Source organism: Elephas maximus, chromosome 17 (assembly GCF_024166365.1).
Source record: "Elephas maximus indicus isolate mEleMax1 chromosome 17, mEleMax1 primary haplotype, whole genome shotgun sequence".
Lineage (NCBI taxonomy): Eukaryota > Metazoa > Chordata > Mammalia > Proboscidea > Elephantidae > Elephas > Elephas maximus.
Genome location: NC_064835.1, coordinates 24,833,208 through 24,853,817, shown reverse-complemented (window position 1 = coordinate 24,853,817; position 20,610 = coordinate 24,833,208). Strand labels below are relative to the sequence as shown.

The window sequence follows — 20,610 nt, the reverse complement described above, 5'->3', positions numbered from 1 at the left end:
GAAAGAGAAGCTTCTAATCCGGAACACTTCTATGTTTGTTCTTGTTAGGTTCCATCAAGTCAGTTCCAACTCACAGAGACCCTATGTACAACAGAATGAAACACCTCCCAGTCGTGTGCCATCCTCATAGTTGCTGTTGTGCTTGAGCACATTGTTGCAGCTACTGTGTCATTCCATCTCATTGAATGTCTTCCTCTTTTTCAATGACCCTCTACTATACCAGACATGATTTCCTTCTCCAGGGACTGGTCCCCCCTGATAACATGTCCTAAGCATGTTAGATAAAGTCTCGCAATCCTTGCTTCTAATGAGCATTCTGGCTCCCTTTTTTCCAAGAAGAATTTGTTCCTTCTTCTGGCAATCCATGGTATATTTTATAGTCTTCACCAACACCATAACTCAAAGCCATCAATTCATCTTCAGTCTTCCTTATTCATTGTCCAGTTTCACATGCATATGAGGCAATTAAAAACACCAGGGCTTGGGTCAGGTGCTCCTTAGTCCTTTAAGTGACATCTCTGCTTTTTAACAAAAGAAATTAAACCTGTCAGCTTGTCATACTGTGGTGACTCGCGTGTTGCTGTGACACCAAAAGCTTTACTACAGACATTTCAAATATTGGCGGTGGAAAAGGTTCAGCAGAGCTTCCAGACTAAGAGAGGCTAGCAAGAAGGACCTGGCAGTCCACTTCCCAAAAAATAGGCCAGTGAAAACGATTCTAATACTTCATGTGAATTAACTAATTTAAACCCCAATGAAGATACAAGGAACAAAGACATTAAATTGCTTGTCTAAATTATCACAGTTAGGGAGTGGCGAGGTCGGGGTTTAAACTCGGTCTGTCTTGAGGGCTGTCTTTCTTAACCACTTTGCTACAACATGTCTCCATTGAGGTGAAATCCACAAGCACATATAGCGCTAAGGAAATAATTTATTATTTTACTAAGAAATCCTATGGAATCATAGAAAGAACTACTAACGGCGAGTAACAATACCACTGAACATTCCTTTTTAAAAGCTGTGCATTGTTGACTCTGAGGGGATAACTAGGGGAGTGGCAAAGAGGCCACTCGTTTTTCTGCTGTGGGAATTTAGAATTTCTTGTGTGATATTATAAACAGAGTAGCACATTGAGTCTCAAAGGATCTAATATTAGTTTTATGACACAGGATGCAAACACAGGCTCAGTAATTTCTACACCTAAGAGGCTCTACACCAAACATGGGAGGAAATCATTAGGGAGAGAATAATTTCTGCTCTACTCATCCATTTCTGCAGAACTACAGGGCATGAAATACATCCCCACTGAAGCAGGATGATTGTTTTGGAGGTTTATATAAGGTTGTTGTTTTACTCCTTGCAAATCAAGAGCACCTCCTGGGTCAATTCTCAAATACAAATTATAGAGAATACCCTAGGATCCCTCTTCTAGCATGTCAAAGACTGAGGACTGAGCTCATGACTATTGCCTCCTTCATCATCAAATTTTGTTCCCCTCAGGACAGTGGGTAGGAAACACCAGCAGTGGTGATGACTACAGGAAAAAGAATGTGAGTGTTGAATCACCTCTGCCTTGATAATTACCTTCAAAGTCTCAATTACATAAATAAAAGGTTCTGGGAAACATCACTATTCATTGCCCCTTTTAGTCACAATACTCAGGGGGAAGGAACTGGGGGATATCACTGAGTAGAAAAGAAGAAATGATGTGCAGAGATATTGGTGATCTAGCAGAATTCTTTACGACACAGAAGCACCCAATAAGGGTAAAAAGTAGGGGAAAATGGGTGACCCAAAGGAATCACCATACGAATCAGGCTTCTTAGATGCCTTACTCTGGGTCTTCAGACAATTCTGAGTTTGTAAACCAGCAACTCCAGCTCTCCCTCTGGAGATAGAGAACAAGAGTTCATTGCTAATGTCACCTTCTACCTCTCTTCCCACAGATCACACTGGTGAAGTGAATAGCTATGAAAAATGACTGTTCAGTGATTGAGTTTATCCTTATGGGATTCACAGACCAAGCTGAACTCCAGCTGCCCCTGTTTTTTTCTGTTGTTGGTGAATTATGTGGTCACTGTCATAGGGAATTTAAGCTTAATTAAACTGATTTGCCCAGATTTTCACCTTCATGCCCCATGTACTTTTTCCTCTTCAATCTGTCCTGCATTGACCTCTGCTATTCATTTGTCTTTACTCCCAAAATGCTGATGAGCTTTATTTCAGAGAAAAACATTATCTCCTTTGCAGGATGCATGACTCAGCTATTTTTCTACCGCTTCTTTGTCAGCTCTGAGTGCTATGTGTTGACAGCCATGGCCTATGATCGCTATGTGGCTATCTGCAAGCCCCTGCTGTACACAGTCACCATGTCCACTAAATTCTGTTCTCTGTTGATGTTTGGTTCATATATGATGGGGTTTTCTGATGCCCTGGTACACACCAGGTGTATGATTTGGTTGATCTTTTGTGACTCCAACATCATCAACCATTACATGTGTGACATCTTCCCCCTCCTCCAGCTCTTCTGCAGCAGGACCTATGCCAATGAGCTTGTGGTTTCCATTATTGTAGGCACAGTTATCATAGCACCTAGCCTCATTGTCTTTCTCTCTATGCTTTGTTTCTTTTCAATATCCTTAAAAAGTCATCATCTAAGGGTTGATCCAAAGCCTTCAACACCTGTGGCTCCCACATAATTACTGTTGGTCTATTCTATGGATTCGGAATGCTCACCCATGTCAAACCATCATCTACTGGGTTTGTGGAACAGGGAAAATTTTTCTCAGTGTTTTACACCCATGTGGTGCCCATGCTGAATCCCCTCATCTATAGCCTCACAAAAAAGGATGTCAAACTTGCTCTGAAGAAAACTGTGAAGAGAATTACAAACTGAGCACAAGCAGAAGTGCTGTCTTAGTGCCTTCCTCCAGTGCTGTGTCTTCTCCTACTCTTCAACGCTTTCCTCCTATTCTCCTTTTTCTTCTGTTCATCTTTCTTTCTAAAGTATTCTTGGAAGGACTTTTACCCTAATGTCTTTTCTCATCAGGCACTGTAACCATGTTGACCTATTCTTGAACTTCAGGGTCATTCCAGTCCCAAGGTGGCCCACCTGATTGTTATTCCTGGTATCGAGGGAAACACTAGACTCATTTCTTTTCTGTGTAAAGATAATACTGCCTTTTAGTTATGAATGTGTATTTCTTTCCCACCCAGTGTGAACTGCAGAGTGAGATGCTGAGTGACCTCTCATCTCTTTCTTGCTTTCCCTGAAACAATTGTATAGACTTTTCTGTTTCAAGCATTTTTTTGTTTTGTTTTACTTATGATTGCATTTAGACAGAGAAGGTGGTGACAAAAATTGCAGACAGTGTAGTCGTAAAAATTTCCAAAATTTTTCAGGGTCCCTTTAGTAATAGTTTTTGTTCTGGATTTTCAGTCTCATGTTTGTAATGTCAAGAACACCTTGTGGAATCATGGTTCTACTATCCTTTAGGACGTGTGAGTATAGCGGAGAGTCACCACTCTGCTCACCTTGCACAAACCACACCTATGCAGAAAATTATAGGAAGTTCTTTTGATTTTCTTTGTTTTATTGTTTTGGACAATGATGTGTTGTCATAAATAGAATTGATATTATCACTTACTGGTACTCGTATCAGTGGAAAAAATGTTATTTTCCACATTATGTATTTTTTTGTTCTCCACAAGTACTCGGGGATTCATACAAATTATTATTAAAATTACAGAGCAATATTCTTGGCTATAGAATAGAGTGTCAAATGTAATGTCAAGCTTCTTCGTTTGCACAGCTGTATAGCAAAGTTTTCCTTTTACAAAAGAAGCTCTGTTTCCTCTTTTTTATTTTTAATAAACAAAATCATTTTAGCAAGGACCTTGTCATATTGGGGTTTATTCTGTCAATATGTAAAGTAGGCTTCTTTCTTTTGTTCTTCAAAGAGAAAATTGAATCTTTGCTTTATTTTTGTGTGGCATTCTTTACCGATCTTATTGAAACATACATCTGCTTGTTCTGTCCTCCAGATGAGGAAATGATTCTGTGACTGGCTCAATTTCACACAGTTAATGTTGCAGAGCACAGTGTTTGAACCCGTGCTTTATCCCAGGAAAGAATAGCAGGAAAGAAAAAGAGAATGGTAAAAGAATGAACTTGAAATTGGGGGTCGCTGGAGGGCATAATACTAAGTGAAATAAATCAAATATTTAAGGACAAAGATTATGTGATCCCTCTTTTACAAGAAGACAAGATCAGATACAGAGAAACCACTGTTCATTGGTGTTTTCCCAGGAGAGTAGTGGAGGAGGGGTAAGTAAACTTTAGAACTTAGAGACATGTTTCTTTTGGTGATGGGAAATGTGGCTATGAGAGTGGAAATAGTGAGCACAGCATGACCATACTAAAGACGAGTGTTTGAGCACAAGTTAACAAGAACAGTGAAAACTTATGATAAGTGTCATTAATGTCAATGAACAATTTATGTGGAAATTTGTAAAAAAGAATTCATTGGAGGGTATACATTTTGCAACAACAATAACAACTAAAAAATATGTGTTTGGTTACATGCATATACAAATATGAATAAACACATATGTTGTTTTTGTTAGGTGCCATCAAGTCAGTTTTGACTCATATCAACCCTATAAAAAAAAAAATAGGATAGAGTAAAACAGCCCCATAGGGTTTCCAAGGAGCGGCAGGGAGATTCAAACTGCCAACTTTTTGGTTAGCAAATGAGGTCTTAACCACTGCGACACCAAGGGCTCCTAAATATATATATATATATATATATATATATATATATATATATATATATATATATATATATATATATATATATATATATATATATATATAAACACCCCACTACCTTTGAGTTAATTCTGACTCATAGTGACCCTATAGGATAAAGTAGAACTGCCCCATAGAGTTTCCAAGGTGCACCTGGTGGATTTGAACTGCTGAACTTTTGGTTTAGTTAGCAGCCATAGTTCTTAACCACTACACCAACAATATTTCTAGTTTTCAATTAAAAAAGAAAAACTTAGGATAATATAAATTACTACTGATATAAAAATATATCACAAAGTTCTTCTGATACTATATTAATTATCCTATTATTTCCCCAGAAGTTTATGATATGTTTTTTAAAACCATATAGGAGGACATATATGAATAACTATAGGCATATGTATTTACATGTTCATTTATGCTGCATATATTTTCAAGTATAAAATAAAGCACATGGGGGGTACAGTTAAGGATACTTCCTAGACACAATAAAACACCTTACAGGATTGGTCTACTGAGTTTGAGAGCTTAGGACCATAGTCCCGTGGGGAAACTCAGTCAACTGACATAGTCCTTAAAGACAATGTTCTACATTCTAGTTTGCTGAGTAGCATCTGGGATTTAAAAGCTTACGAGCAGCCATATAAGATACAGCTATAGGTTTCTACTCATCTGGAGCTAAACGGAAAGAAGAAAACCAAGGATTCAAAAAAGAAACTAGTCTACAGAACCAATAGTCTACATGAACAACAGCATCACCTACCTTAAGACCAGAAGAACTAGGTGGTTCCTGGCTACCACTACCACCTATTTGAACCAGGGACTCTAATAGATGGTCCTGGATAGAATGGGAGAAAATTGTAGAACAAAATGGAAATTCCTAAAAAAAAAACAGGCCAGACTTACTGAATTGGAAGAGGTTAGTTGAACTGCAGAGACTTTTGCTCTGAGATACTCTTCAAATTTGGAACTCAAACCACTCCCAGAGATCACTTTCCAGCCAAATGACAGATTGAGTATTTGCTTCTCAAAATAGTTATCTAGATGAAAACAAAATGGTTAACAGTTACCCCCAGAGCAAAGATGAGAAAGCAAAGAGCAACAGGGAAGCTAGAGTAATGGAAAAAGAACAATCAAAATGAATATAATGAGAATGCTGATATATCATGAAGAATGTAACCAATGCCACTGAACAACATGTATAAAAATTGTTAAATGACAAACTAATTTCCTGAGTAAACTCTCACCAAAACACAATAAATATTATAAAAAAAAAAGAAAAGAAAGTGGACGAAATGGTATTCTCAGCCAAGATGGCTTTAGCTGAGAGATCATCAATGAGGCTTTGATGTCAAACTAGAGAAATGTACATGGTCCTAGAATGTTTGATTTTAAAGATTTGAATAAATTTTCACAACTATATATGTATATGTGTATATATATATATATATAATACTGACAATTATTTCTTGTGATGGTGAGATCGAGAATTTGGGGACAGGAGTCCCTGAGGAGGCATGTCCTAGTTTCCATACAGAATATATATTTTAAAAAGCCTATTAGATATTATATTATCATTTTAAAGTTGGAAACAGAAAAAAAAAAGTTATTCATAAGAAAAACAATAGAACTCTACAAAATCTTCTTGTTTTTTTATTACACAGAAGATAAACTGATAACTATTTTCCATGAGGTCATGACACCCAGAGGACACATCTGTGTCAGGGGATATAATTCAGTATCCCTGGTTTTTATTTTTTTAATTATTTTATTTTATTTATTGTGCTTTAAGTGAAAGTTTACAAATCAAGTCAGTCTCTCATACAAAAGCATACACACCATGCTATGTACACCTAGCTGCTCTCCCTCTGATGAGACAGCACACCCCTCCTCTCACTCTGTATTTCCCATGTCCATTCAGCCAGCTTCTGCCCCCCTCTGTCTTCTCATCTCACCTCCAGAAAGGAAATGCCCACATAGTCTCATGTGTCTACTTGAGCCAAGAAGCTCACTCCTCACCAGTATCATTTTCTGTCTTAACAACAGTCTAATCCCTATTTAAAGAGTTGGCTTTGTGAATGGTTCCAGTCTTGGGCTAACAGAGGTCCAGGGACCATTACTTCAGGTCCTTTCGTCTCAGACCATTAATTCTGGTCTTTTTAGAAGAATTTGAGGTCTGTATCCCACTGTTCTCCTCTTCCATCAGGGTTTCTCTGTTGTGTTCCCTGTAAGGGCAGCCATGGGGTAGTCCGGCACCATCTAGTTCTTCTGGTCTCAGGCTGATATGGTCTCTGGTTTATGTGGCCCTATCTGTCTCTTGGGCTCATATTTACCTTTTGTCTTTAGTTCTTCATTCTCCTTTGCTCCAGGTGGGTTGAGACCAATTGATGCATCTTTGATGGCCACTTGCTAGTGTTTAAGACCCCAGATGCTGCTCACCAAAGTAGTATCACTGTATTTTTTTTTTTATGTTTATCAAAAGGTATATGAGTTTTGAAAAGTTCTAAAGTGTTTTTTCGGAATAGCATTAGAATATAATTATGCCAGTTAAGAACTTTACTTAAATCTTATTAAAATTAATACTATGAGAGAAAAACATCAGGTATTTATGTTTATTTAATACTTAGCTGATGGTCATAATTTTGTGTAAAATTTTATTTCCCAAACAGAATCTGAATGCCTTCTATCTGCATCTATTATTCTTTTGTCTATATCTATTAAAGTGCCTGGTTCAAAGGAAAGCTTAAAACGGTTTCATTTGACATTTTCTCTAAAGTACATGTTTTTGAAAGTTCACATGTTTTAACGAAAATATAAAATAAAGATTGTAATTCCATACGTATAAATCTTTGGTACTTAACAAAAAAAGAAAAATGTAAAAAAAAAAAAGTGCATTGCAGACACAAGCAGACAACTTGTGGTCTGAGTACTATAGCATAGTCGCCAGGACTCCCTGAGGGAGTGGGAGTCAGCAAGCAGCCTAGCTCAGTTCTGTGAAGTCAACAGGCTTATTTTACTGGTTGAATCTATATTCTTGGGATATCTGACAAATCTAATCTAATTTTTAAATTAATATTACATTTTATAATATTTATAACTAAATTATTTAAATTCAAACCTAATATTTTTAAATTGACATTATTAGAAAATTAGATGTAAAATAATTTTAGGACCTATAAACTTATTTTACAACTATTGAATGTTTGGAAGTTTGTATCTGTGATTTTGTAAATTTCTTAAAGACAATGTTATGTCATATACAGCTTTCTTATACTTTTGTTAGATCATAGCTGTTTCCTAACAATTTAAATTGGAAAGCTTTGTTTTACTTATATCCAACGCCATATTAACATGTTAAGGGCATATAAAACGCATTTACATACAAGTTTAATTGTATTAATTATATATACGCATTTCTTTAAAGAAGTCTAGGTAACACAAAATTAAACAGTCAATAGCCCAAGGTTTCCTTTTTCAGGGAAAACAAGAACCTAGACACCTCAGACACCTCAGAAGGCTATTATTTCGGTGCTTATAGAATGGCATCTCTTTGTGATTCCATGATCTGTCTAAAGGAATCGAAATGGTATCAAGCCCTTGATTTGACATGGCACCAAGGCTGACTTATAAATGAACAGGATTTTAGGCTCTTCTATCCAAACTTCTCATTCTTCCTCCTTCATGAATAAAGATTGGGACAGAGCTTTCCAACCACTGCATAGCAGCCAGTGTGGCAAGTGGGTTTATGGATTGAAGTATTGCCCCTGGACAATCAGGTTTGGGCTGGTACAGCTGTAGTTTCAGTCTGATTGTTCTGGCAGGTTGTAGTAGAGAAAGCATCTCTGGGGAGGTCAAGAATGAAGGGGTTGGTTCTGTTGTGATAGCAGGAGTCCCTGGGTGGCGCTAATGGCAAAGCTTTGGGCACTAATAGAAAGGTTAGCAGTTTGAACACAACCAGATGTGCCTCAAAAGAAAGACCTAATGATCTGCTCCCTACAGGTAATGGCTGTGAAGACCATATGAAGCACAGTGGTACTTTGCAACATGAGGGGCTGCCACAAGTCAGAGTCCACTGGATGGAAACTGTTTATTTATTTGTTTGTTTTGTTTTGGTTATGAGAGCACATCCAGGGATTTGGCATGCAGCAAGAACAATGAGACAAAATGGTCCTCACTGCTCTATTTTTTCTACCCAAAGAAATAGGTGCTCCAGCACCTGGATACCAGCTATTGCAGCCAAATGCAGAGGAGAGCAGTGCCCAGTATAGACAAGGGCTCCATGGAGCTGCTGGAGAAATTTGTGTTTTAAGGAACCCAAGGAGAGCAGCGTGTAGTGTTACGTGCTGCGGTCTATGATGGAGGGAGGGCAAGCAGGGAACCCCTTATGGTCACCACACCAGTAGAAGCCTCAGTCTCTGTCTGCCAATATCACTTGTTGTTGTTAGCTATTTTTGAATTGGCCCTCAACTCATGGGGACACCAAGTACAACAGCATTGGACCTTTGTGATCCACAGAATTTTCATTTGTTGATTTTCAGAAGTAGATTGCCAGCTTTTTTTCTTAGTCTGTCTTAGTCTGAAAGCTCTGCTGAAACCTGTTTAGCTCCACAGCAGCATGCACACCTCAACATGCAAGTCTCCACCAACAGATGAATGGTGGCTGCGATTGAGGTTCATTGGCCAGAATGAACCTGGGTCTCCCACCTGGAAGGTGAGAACTCTGCCTCTGAACCAACACTACCCCATCCCTCATGTGACATATTTCTATTCATTTTAGTGACATCAATATTTTTGCAGTGTGACCACTCTAACAATGTAGAAGTCTTCCATGAATTAGAAGGTTTTTGCTATTTTGAGATATTTGAAAGTAAAATTGTCTTCAAATGGGTTCAAAAGTTATCAAGGAATAGAAAATTCATTTACATTTTAATTTTTTAATTTCAATTGTAAATTTCCGAATGATTTTAAATAATTTAAAACTGTATAATATTTGCATTCCACGTTCTGATTATTAATGGCTGTTTGCAGCTGCTGCTTCTCATTTTGAGTCATGCCACATCAGCAATGATGGCCCTGAAACCTTGATTCCATCCATTTCAATAAAGTCGACTCTATTTTGAGGAGGCAGCTCTTCTCCAGTCACTTTTTGAGTATGTTCCAAACTGAGGGGCTCATCTTCTGGCACTGTATCAGACAATGTTCCACTGCTATTCGTAAGGTTTTCACTGACTAATTCTTTTCAGAGGTAGACCTAATAATCGGAACATGTAAGTATGAGGTATGAATCTAGGAAAATTGGAAGTAGTTGAAAATGAAATGGAACGTGTAAACATTGATATCCCAGGCCTTGGTGAGCTGAAATGGACCAGTCTTCGTCATTTTGAATCAGACAATCATATGATACACTATGTTGGGAATGAAATCTTGAAGAGGAATGGCATTGGATTCATCATCACAAAGAACATTCCAGAGTGTATCCTGAAGGACAAAGCTGTCTGTGGTAGGATAATACCCATACCCCTCCCAGGAAGACCAGTTAATATGACTATTATTCAAATTTATGCACCAACCACTAAGGCCACAGGAGAAGAAATTGAAGATTTTTACCAACTTCTGCAGTCTAGAATTGATTGAACATGCAATCAGGATGCTTTGACAATTACTGGTGATTGAAATGTGAAAGTTGGAAACAAAGAAGGATCAGTAGTTGGAGAATACATCTTTGGTGATAGAAATGATGCCAGAGATAGCAAGATAGAATTTTACAAGACAAACAAATATGAAGATATTTTATTTAGAAGTATTATCTAATGAAAATAGTCCAAATTCTGCTTTTATGTATGACATATAGTTGTGAGTTTCTAATAACTTACATTAATGTGGTATATAACGAAAAAACAGATTTTTCTTATTTTACCATCAAACATAAATATATATTGAAAAATTCACAAAGCAAACATGTATAGTTTAATCAATAATCCAAAAATCAATGTACTTTCCATTCAGGTCATAAAATATAATGTTGCCAGAATATTTTATTCATTATTTTTATTTTCTTAGAGAGTTTTTAGATTAAAAAAAAAAAACATGACCAATAATACCAGATAAGTAAGTTGTTAAAAAGCTTATATACTCAAATTTGCCCCCGTAAGTGGGCTGGGTGTGCTCACTATGTAGCACAAAATTTGGGAATGTCTTCATAGTTAGAGAAATATTTCTATCAACAGACTTATTTGGTGTTAAAAAAAAAAAGTGAGATGATGTATCTTATAGTTTCATGACTTCTTGCAAGATTCCTCCCATTAAATATTTGGTAGATTTGCTTTAATGCTACACTAAATCATTTAAATAACCAAACCAATAAAACCAAACCCGTTGCCATGGAGCTGAGCATACACAAAATATTTTGGGGAGGAAATACTTAGATGATATATGAGTTGTATAGATATTCATGAATTCTTTCTCTCTGAATTTCCTTATGTCCCTTGTGTTTTTCTCGCTATGATTCCTGTACCTGAACCATTATACTTGGTCATCTAGAATCTTTTTTGTCTGTACAAGACTCTGCTTTTATCATCATTTTCTCACTGTTCAACTATTTTTTCATGTTGGACTTCTTAGAAAGAAACTTTTGAAGAAATAGAAGTATACACAACATAAAATAAGCAAATTTCCAGAATCGAGGGTTTTCTCCAGCCCCTCGTGGGCTCACAGAGATTTGCAAGCGCTTAGATTGGTTTCTTCCCAGATTCTCATCATGTGCTCTATTTTTTCTTTTGTTTTTCATTATACAAGTTGATTTCATCTCATTTGCCTAGAATATCCATTGGTCTTTTCAGTTTGTCTAATTACTTCTCTTTTCTCAACTAAAATGCTCTTCTTTCTAAATTGTCCTCACCCACTGACTTCTCATTTCTAATGTTCTGACTGATGGAATTCTCTAGGTAAAGAGAAATTTTGAAGGACAGTTGCCTTGGCTCTTCTTGAGTCTTAGTGAGTAAGGCAGGCTTTTTTGACTTTGGTAAGTAGGCACATCAAATGTGAGGTATTTATGGATGATATTTTACAATTGTTCATGCTTGCTTGACAGAAGTTGGCAGCCCTTAGACCTGTCAGTGACCATCTTCTAAGAGGAAACCCTGTTTAGCATGGAACGTACATTGAGGATGAAAGGTGATAAAAAGGATGAAGAGAGATCAGACCTCGATCACATCATCTTAACTCCTGGGTCAGTTTTCACCTGAATCCACGGAAACATTTGAACTTTTTATTTAAATGAAGCAACAAATTAATTTCCTAATTGATGCTATTTTTTCCCAAATTCAAATTTTATTCACAGTAACCTGTTTCTATAAATGTGGCTATGAAATGTAAACCATTATGAATTTAATTACTTATATAACATTACTCAGCCAAAAAAAGTAAAGCTTACACTTACAAAATATTTCAGCTGAAAAAAAATGATAAAGCAAAAATTATTATCCACAGCAATTAAAAATTTCAAACAAGCAATTTTAAATTGTTATTAACAAAACCATGTTTAGTAACTTTAACATGACACTTTTTTGGTGCTCTAAATGCAAGGTTACTCTCTATGCATCTTTCAAATTTACAGTTTTAAAAAAACTTAATAAAACTTCACTGATTCAGACTTTATCACATTAGAATTTGGAAAATGTTGGCATTGAGTGTGGAGAAAATCAATTCCATTTCTCTGCTAGCCATTATTCTTGTGTCACTATGCTGTTGTTTTTGGGTGCTGTTGAGTAGATTTTCGACTAATAGCAAACCTGTGTGACAGAGCAGAACTGCCTCACAGGGTTTTCCGGGCTGTAATCTTTATGGGAGCAGATCGCCAAGTCTTTCTCCCATGGAGTTGCTGGGTGGGTTTGAATAGGTAAACTTTCGGGTAGCAGCTTAGTACTTAAACTTTGTACCACTGCTGTTGAGTCAATTCTGACTCATAGCAACCCTATAGGACAGAGCAGAACTGCCGGATAGGGTTTACAAGGAGCGCCTGGCAGATTTGAACTGCCACCTCTTGGTTAGCACCTTTAACACTTAACCACTCCGCAACCAGGTTTTCCTATGTGTCACTATAAAAAAAATATATATATATAGGGCCAGTTATTATAATTTTCAGCTTTTGTATGTTGATAAAATGCTGATTTATTTTTAATTATTGAAAAATACTTTCACTGAATATAGACATCTAAATAGAGAATTTTTTTTGTTTGGCTTATACTGTTTCAATAAATAATCAATTGTCATTCTTATCCTTGTTCTTCTGAATGTACCGATGCAATGTATGTATATTTAAAAAAATTTTTTTTGACATGCAATTAACTTACAGTAAAATGTATAAATATTGAGTGAGCAGCTTGATGGCTTTTTACGTATACACTCTCTATGGAGAACATGTCATACGTTACCTCCACTATTCAATAAAGTTTCCTCTCAAAACATACACCTTAAACAAATATTGATATAATATTTATTACCATGGGCTTATTTTTGCAATCCATGTATCTTCTTTGGCGAAATGTCTGTTCACATCTCTTGCACGTTTAATATGTTGTTTGTTTTCCTAATGTTGAGTTTTAAGGGTTTTTTTTTTTTTTTAATACATTTTAGGGGCCTCAGTGGCACAGTGGTTAAGAGCTACAGTGTGCTACGGCTGCTAACCAAAAGTCTGGCAGATCAAATCCACCAGCGGTTCCTTGGAAACCCTAGGAAGCAGTTCTACTCTGTCATATACAGCTGCTATGAGTTGGAATTGGCTTGAGGGCAACTGGCTTGGTTTTATATTTATGTATTTTCTATAAAAGTTCTTTATTAGCTATATATTCAGAAAATATTTTGTCACTTTCTTTTAATATTATATTTCTCAGAAAAAAAAGTTTTCAATTTTGATAACATCTAACAGAACTTTTTTTTTTCTTTTATAGATTGTGCTTTTGGTATAATACTTTAGAAATTTTTGCCTAACCCTAGGTCACAAAGCTTTTACCTTTTGTTCTTGACTAAAAGTCTTAAAGTTTTATATTTAGATCTAAGCTTCATTTTGAGATAATTTTTGCTAATGGTATCAGTTATGGGTTGAGTTTTTTTTTTTTTTTTTTTGGTATGGTTATCTAATGTTGCATCTTCCTTGTATGAAAAGCCTGTTATATCTCCATTGAATTGCCTTTGCAGTTTTGTCAAAATAAATTGACTTGATATGTGTGTGGGTCTATTTCTGGATCCCACAGTATGTTACACTGCTCTCTGTCTATCCTTTCACCAATACCAAGCTATCCTGACTATTGTAACATAATAGTAAGTCTTGAAATCAGGTAGTGTGAGCCCTCCAACTTTGATCTTTTGCAAGATTGTTTTAGTTAGTCTTGTTTCTTTGGGTTTCCATACGTGTGTGTGCATATATATATAAATATATATATATACATGTGAATCAGCTTTCTATACACTATATATGTATATATATTTGAAGGACCTTAATTTAATTTGTATTATTTTTGAGAGCTTAATTTAAGATATTTCATAGAGCATCAGTATGTCTTCTAATTAGTTCTAATCTTGTCTAAGGCAAAAGACCCCACCAGAGGGATCTGTTTACCTACCTTATATCTGAAACATTATAAATGAGAAGGTTTTCATTTTGGTGCAATAGCAGGTCATTATGTAACTAGTAACTAAATCCCTTAATTCATAGGGATAGTTAATGCAGATTCATTTTTCACAGTGTATTAGTTTTGGTACAGAAGGGAATTCCTATTTTTAGTGGGACTGAAATTTGTAAGAAGGCCCTTCCTTGAGGATCCAGTGTCTCCTCTCTGCTTTGAAGACTGTGTTGTGTTCTAGACTGTGTAGAGAATTTATGACATAAGGAAACTCTCAGAGAAAATGAAGTTCTCTATTACTGAGTCTTTGCAGAAAAGTCAATATCCAGAAGAGAGTAAAATGCCCACTTACTGCACCTCTGTTCAAATAATACACGTACTGTCAGATTGTGGGATTTGCTAGAGCACATTTCTGAGTCTTAATTCCATAAATATAATTGTTCCTTTTCTTTTCATTTTTCTATTGTGCTTTAGGTGAAAGTTTACAGCTCAAGTTTGTTTCTCATACAAAATTGCACGCATACATTGTAATGTGACCCTAGTTGCTACACATATAATGTGACAGTACAGTCCTCCTTTCCACCCCAGATTTCCCGTGTGCATTCAACCAGCTCCAATTCCTTTCTGCCTTCTCATCTGGTCTCTGGACAGGAGCTGCCCATTTAGTCTTGTGTAAAACCCAAACCCAGTGCCATCGAGTAGATTCCGACTCATAGCGACCCTATAGGACAGCGTAGAAGTGCCCCACAGATTTTCCAAGGAGCACCTGATGGATTCAAACTGCTGGCCCTTTGGTTAACCGCTGTAGCACTTAACCACAGTCTTGTGTATCTTCTTGAAATAAGAAGTACACTCTTCAAGGAGAATCATTTTATGTCTTATAGTCCAGTCTACTGTTTGTCTGAAGAGTTGGCTTCGGGAATGGTTTTAGTTTTGGGTTTACAGAGTCCTGGGGCCATGTCTTCTGGGGTTCCTCCAGTCTCAGTCAGACCATTAAATCTGGTCTTCTCACTAGAATTTGAGCTTTATGCCCCATGTTTCTCCTGCTCTGTCAGAGACTCTCTGTTATGTCACCTGTCAGGGCAGTCATTGGTGGTAGCTGGGCACCAACTAGTTCTTCTGGTCTCAGGCTGATGGAGTCTCTGGTTTATGTGGCCCTTTTTGTTTCTTGGGCTAATATTTTCCTAGTATCTTTGGTGTTCTTCATTCTCCTTTGCTCCAGGTCAGTTCGGACCAATTGATGTATCTTAGATGGCCACTCGCTAGGTTTTAAAACCCCAGACTCCTCTCACCCAAGTGGGATGCAGAACATTTTCTTAACAAACTTTGTTATGCCAATTGGTCTAGATATCCCTCAAAACCATGGTCCTCAGTTCCCCACTACTGCTACTTTGTTCCTGGAAGTGTTTGGTTGTATTCAGGGAACTTCTTGGTGTTTGGTTTAGTCCAATTGTGCTGACTTCCCCTATATTGTGTGTTGTCCTCTCCTTCACCTAAGATAATTCTTGTCTACTATCTAGTTACTGAGTTCTCCTCTCCCTCCCTTCCCACCCTCATAATTATCAAAGAATGTTTTCATCTGTCTTTAAACTTTTCCTTGAGTTCTTGTAATAGTGCTCTTATGCAATATTTGTCCTTTCATAGCTGGCTAATTTCACTCAGCATAATGCCTTCTAGCTTCAAAAATGTTATGTTTCTGAGATTCATCTTTGTTCTTTACTGTTGCGTAGTATTCCATTGTGTGAATATACCATAATTTGTTTATCCATTCATCTGTTGATGGGCACTTAGGTTGTTTCCATCTTTTTGCTGTTGTGAACAGTGCTGAAATGAACATGAGTGTGCCTATATCTATTTGTGCGAGGGCCCTTATTTTTCTAGGATATATTCCAAGGAGTGGGATTGCTGCATCATATGATACTTCTATTTTTAGTTCTTTAAGGAAGTGCCAAGTCAATTTCCAAAGTGGTTGTTCCATTGTACTTTCCCACCAGCAGTGTGGAAATGTTCCAGTCTCTCCACAACCTCTCCAACATTTATTGTTTTGTGTTTTTAGGATTAATGCTAGCCTTGTTGGGTTGATTTGCTTTTTTCTAGTGGTTAATGATCATGAGGATTCCTCATGTATCTGGTAGCCACCTGAATGTCTTCTTTCATGAAGTGCCTGTTCATATCCTTTGCCCATTTTTTAATTGGGTTGTCTTTTGTTGTTGAAGTTTTGCAGTATCTGATAGATTTTAGAGATTAAACCCTGATTGGACACGTCATTGTCTGTTTGTAGGTTGTCCTTTTACTTTTTTGGCAAAGTCTTTTGGTGAGCATGTGTTTGATTTTTAGGAGCTCCCAGTTATCTGGTTTCTCTTCTGGTGATTGCACATCGTTAGTTTTGTATTCTCTTTATGCCATGTGTTAGGGCTCCGAGCATTGTCTCTATTTTTTCTTCCCTGATCTATATCGTTTCAGATTTTATTTTTATGTCTTTGATCTAGTTTGACTTACTTTTTGTGCATGGTGTGAGATATAAATCTTGTTTCATTCTTTGGCCGATGAATATCCAGTTATGCCAGCACCATTTGTTAAAGAGATTGTCTTTTCCTCATTTAGCAAACAGACTTTGGGCCTTTGTCAAATATCAGCTGCTCATACGTGGATGAATTTACATCTGGATTCTCAATTCTGTTTCATTGGTTTGTGTATCTATTTTTGTACCAGTACCAGGCTGTTTTGACTACCGTTGTGGTACCATAGATTCTAAAATCAGGTAGTGTGAGACCTCCTAGTTTTTTCTTCTTTTTCACTACTGCTTTACTCTATCTGGGGACTCTTCTCTTTACATATGAAGTTGGTGATTTGTCTCTCCATCTCCTTAAAAAATACCATTGGATTTGGATTGCAATTGTATCTGTAGATCATTTTGAGTAGAATAGATATTTTCACAATGTTGAATTGTCCTATCCATGAACAAGGTGTGTTTTTCCACTTATATAGGTCTTTTTTGGTGTCTTGCAGTAGTGTCTTGTAGTTTTCTTTATATAGGTCTTTTACATCTCTGGTTAGATTTATTCCTAAGTGTTTTATCTTCTTCGGGCTATTGTGAATGGTATCGATTTGGTAATTTCCTCTTCAGCGTTCTCTTTGTAGAGGAATGCAACTGATTTTTATATGTTTATCTTGTATCCTGATACTGTGCTGAAATCTTCCAGTAGTTTTCTTTTGCAGTCTTTGGAGCTTTCTGTGTATAAGATCATACCATCTACAAATAGAGATACTTTTACTTCTTCCTTACTAATTTGGGTACACTTTATTTCTTTTTCTAGTCTAAGTGCTCCAGCTAGGACTTCCAGCACAATGTTAAATAGGAGTGGTGATAAAGGGCATTCTTGTCTGGTTCCTGTTCTCAAGGGGAATGATCACAGCCTCCCTCCATTTAGGATGATGTTGGCTGTTGGCTTTGTATAAATGTCCTTTATTATGTTGATAAATTTCCCTTCTATTCCTCTTTTGCTGAGAGTTCTTATCATGAATTCATGTTGGACTTCATCAAATGCCTTTTCTCTGTCATTTGATAAGATCATGTGCTTCTTCTTTTATTTATGTGATGGATTACATTGATTGTTTTTCTGTTGTTGAACCATCCCAGCATACCAGGTATGAATCCCACTTGGTCAAGGTGAATTATTTTTTTTGATAGGTTTTTTATTCTATTGGCTAGAATTATGTTGAGGATTTTTGTGTCTGTGTTCATGAGGGACATCAGTCTGTAATTTTCTTTCTTTTTTTTTTTTTTTTTTTGTGGCGTCTGTACCTGGTTTTGATAACAGGTTTATACCGGCTTCATAGAAAGAGTTTGGAAGTATCCCATCGTTTTCTATGCTCTGAAGTACCTTTGGTATTAGTCGTGTTAATTCTTCTCTGAAAGTTTGGTAGAATTCTCTAATGAAGCCTTCAGGGCCAGAGCTTTTTTTGTTGTTATTGCAAGTTGTTTTACCTTTTCCATCTCTCCTTTTGTTATAGGTTTGTCTAGTTGTTCTACTTCTGTTTGTGTTAGTTTAGGTAGGTAGCATGTTTCTAGAAATTTGTCCATTTCCTCTCCGTTTTCAAATTTGTTGTAGTACAATTTTTCATAGTATTCTTTTATGATTCTTTATTTTCAGTTGGATCAGTCGTGATGTCACCGATCTCACTTCTTATGCAGGTTATTTTCTTCTGTGTTTCTTTTGTCAGTTTGGCCAGTGATTTATTGATTTTGTTGATCTTTTCAAAGAACCAGCTTTTGGCCTGATTAACTCTTTCAATTGTTTTTCTGTTTTCTATTTCATTAAATTCTTCTCTAATTCTTATTATTTGCTTTCTTGTAGTGCCTGAGGGCTTCTTTTGCTGTTCTCTTTCTATTTGTTCAGTTGTGGGGTTAGTGTTTTGATTTTGGCTCTTGCTTCTTTTTCGATGTGTGCTTGTATTGCTATAAATGGACCTCTGAGCACTGCTTTTGCAGTGTCCCAAATGTATTTTCATTTTCATTTGATTCTGTGAATTTCTTTATCCTGTCCTTCATTTCTTCTATAACGCAGTAATTTCTGAGCAAAGTGTTGTTAATTTCCACATGTTTGATTTTTTTTCCTTGCTTTTTGTGATATTTCTACTTTTATGGTGTTATGGTCAGAAAAGAGGCTTTGTAATATTTTGATGCTTTGGATTCCTTTAAGCCTTTCTTTATGGCCTAATATATGGTCTATTCTGGAGAATGTTTCATGTGCATTGGAAAAAAATATATACTTGGCTGCTCTTGGGTAGAGTTTTCTGTGTATTTATGAGATCAAGCTGGTTGATTGTAGCATTTAGATCTTCTGTGTCTTTATTTGAGCTTCTTTCTGGATGATCTGTCCTTCACCAAAAGTAGTATATTGATGTCTTCTACTATTATTGTGAAGTTATTTCTCTTTTTGTTGCTGTTAAAGTTTGTTTTATGTAAATTGGAGGCCTGTCAATGGATGGGTAAATATTTGTTATGGTTATGTCTTGCTGGTATGTTGACCCTTTAATCATTGTATAGTGTCCTTCCTTAGCCTTTGTGGTGGATTTTGCTTTAAAGTCTAGTTTGTCAGAGATTAATATTGCCAATCCTGCTCTTTTTTGATTGTTGTTTGCTTCATTTTTTTTTTTTATCCATTGTTTGAGTCTTAGTTTGTGTCTTTAACTCTAAAGTGTGTCTCTGGTAGGCAACATCGAGATAGATTGTGTCCTTTTATCCATTCTGCCACTCGCTGTACTTTTATTGGTGCATTTAGGCTATTTACATTCAGCATAATTACAGATAGGTATGAGTTTCATGCTGTCATTTTGATGTATTTTTTTGTGTGTTTTTGACAATTTCATTGTTCCACTTAATTTTCTGTGCTGAGTTGTTTTCCTTTAAGTATTTTCTTTTCATCTTTTTCATGATTGTTGATTTTGTATATGCTGAGTCTTTATGTTTTTCTTGTTTCTTATTTTGATGTATAGGATTGTTAGTTTCCTTTGTGTTACCTAATTAACCAAAAAAAACCTTTATTTACCCCTATTTTTCTAAGTTTAAACCAATTATTTTTTCTCTCTATATCACCTTGACTTCTCCAAATGAAAGTCTATAACTACATTATTTAGTCCCTCCTATTTTTTTTTTTTGTTTTAATGTTGTTGTCTTACATATTGATGTCTCTGTTTCCCCATTTTCAGTGTTTCAGATTTGATTTATTTTTGTGGTTTCTCTATATGGGTTGATATCTGGTTGTTCTGTCCTGTGTTCTAGTCTTGGGTTGTTTTCTGATGTTGTTGATTTTCTAACTGGAGGACTCCCTTTAGTATTTCCTGTAATTCTGGTTTGCTTTTTACAAATTCCCTAAACTTCTGTTTATCTGGAAATGCCCTAATTTTGCCATCATATTTGAGAGACAGTTTTGTTGGATATGTAACTCTCAGCTGGCAATTTTTTTCCTTCAAAGCTTTATATGTGTCATCCCATTGCCTTCTTTCCTGCATGGCTTCTACCGACTAGTCGGAGCTTAGTTTTATTGATTCTCCTTTGTAGATAACTTTTCATTTATCCCTAGCAACTCTTAAAATTTTTCCTTTAACTTTGGTTTTGTCAAGTTTGATTATAGTGAAACTTGGTGACTTTCTTTAGATTTACCTCTTGTGGGGTTC

The 20,610-nt window shown here is 36.3% G+C and overlaps 1 pseudogene; it reads left to right on the top strand.

Moving 5' to 3' along the window:
- The first annotated feature begins 1,706 nt into the window (after positions 1 to 1,706).
- Positions 1,707 to 2,896, top strand: LOC126061119 (olfactory receptor 143-like; annotated as a pseudogene).
- The last annotated feature ends 17,714 nt before the right edge of the window (positions 2,897 to 20,610 follow it).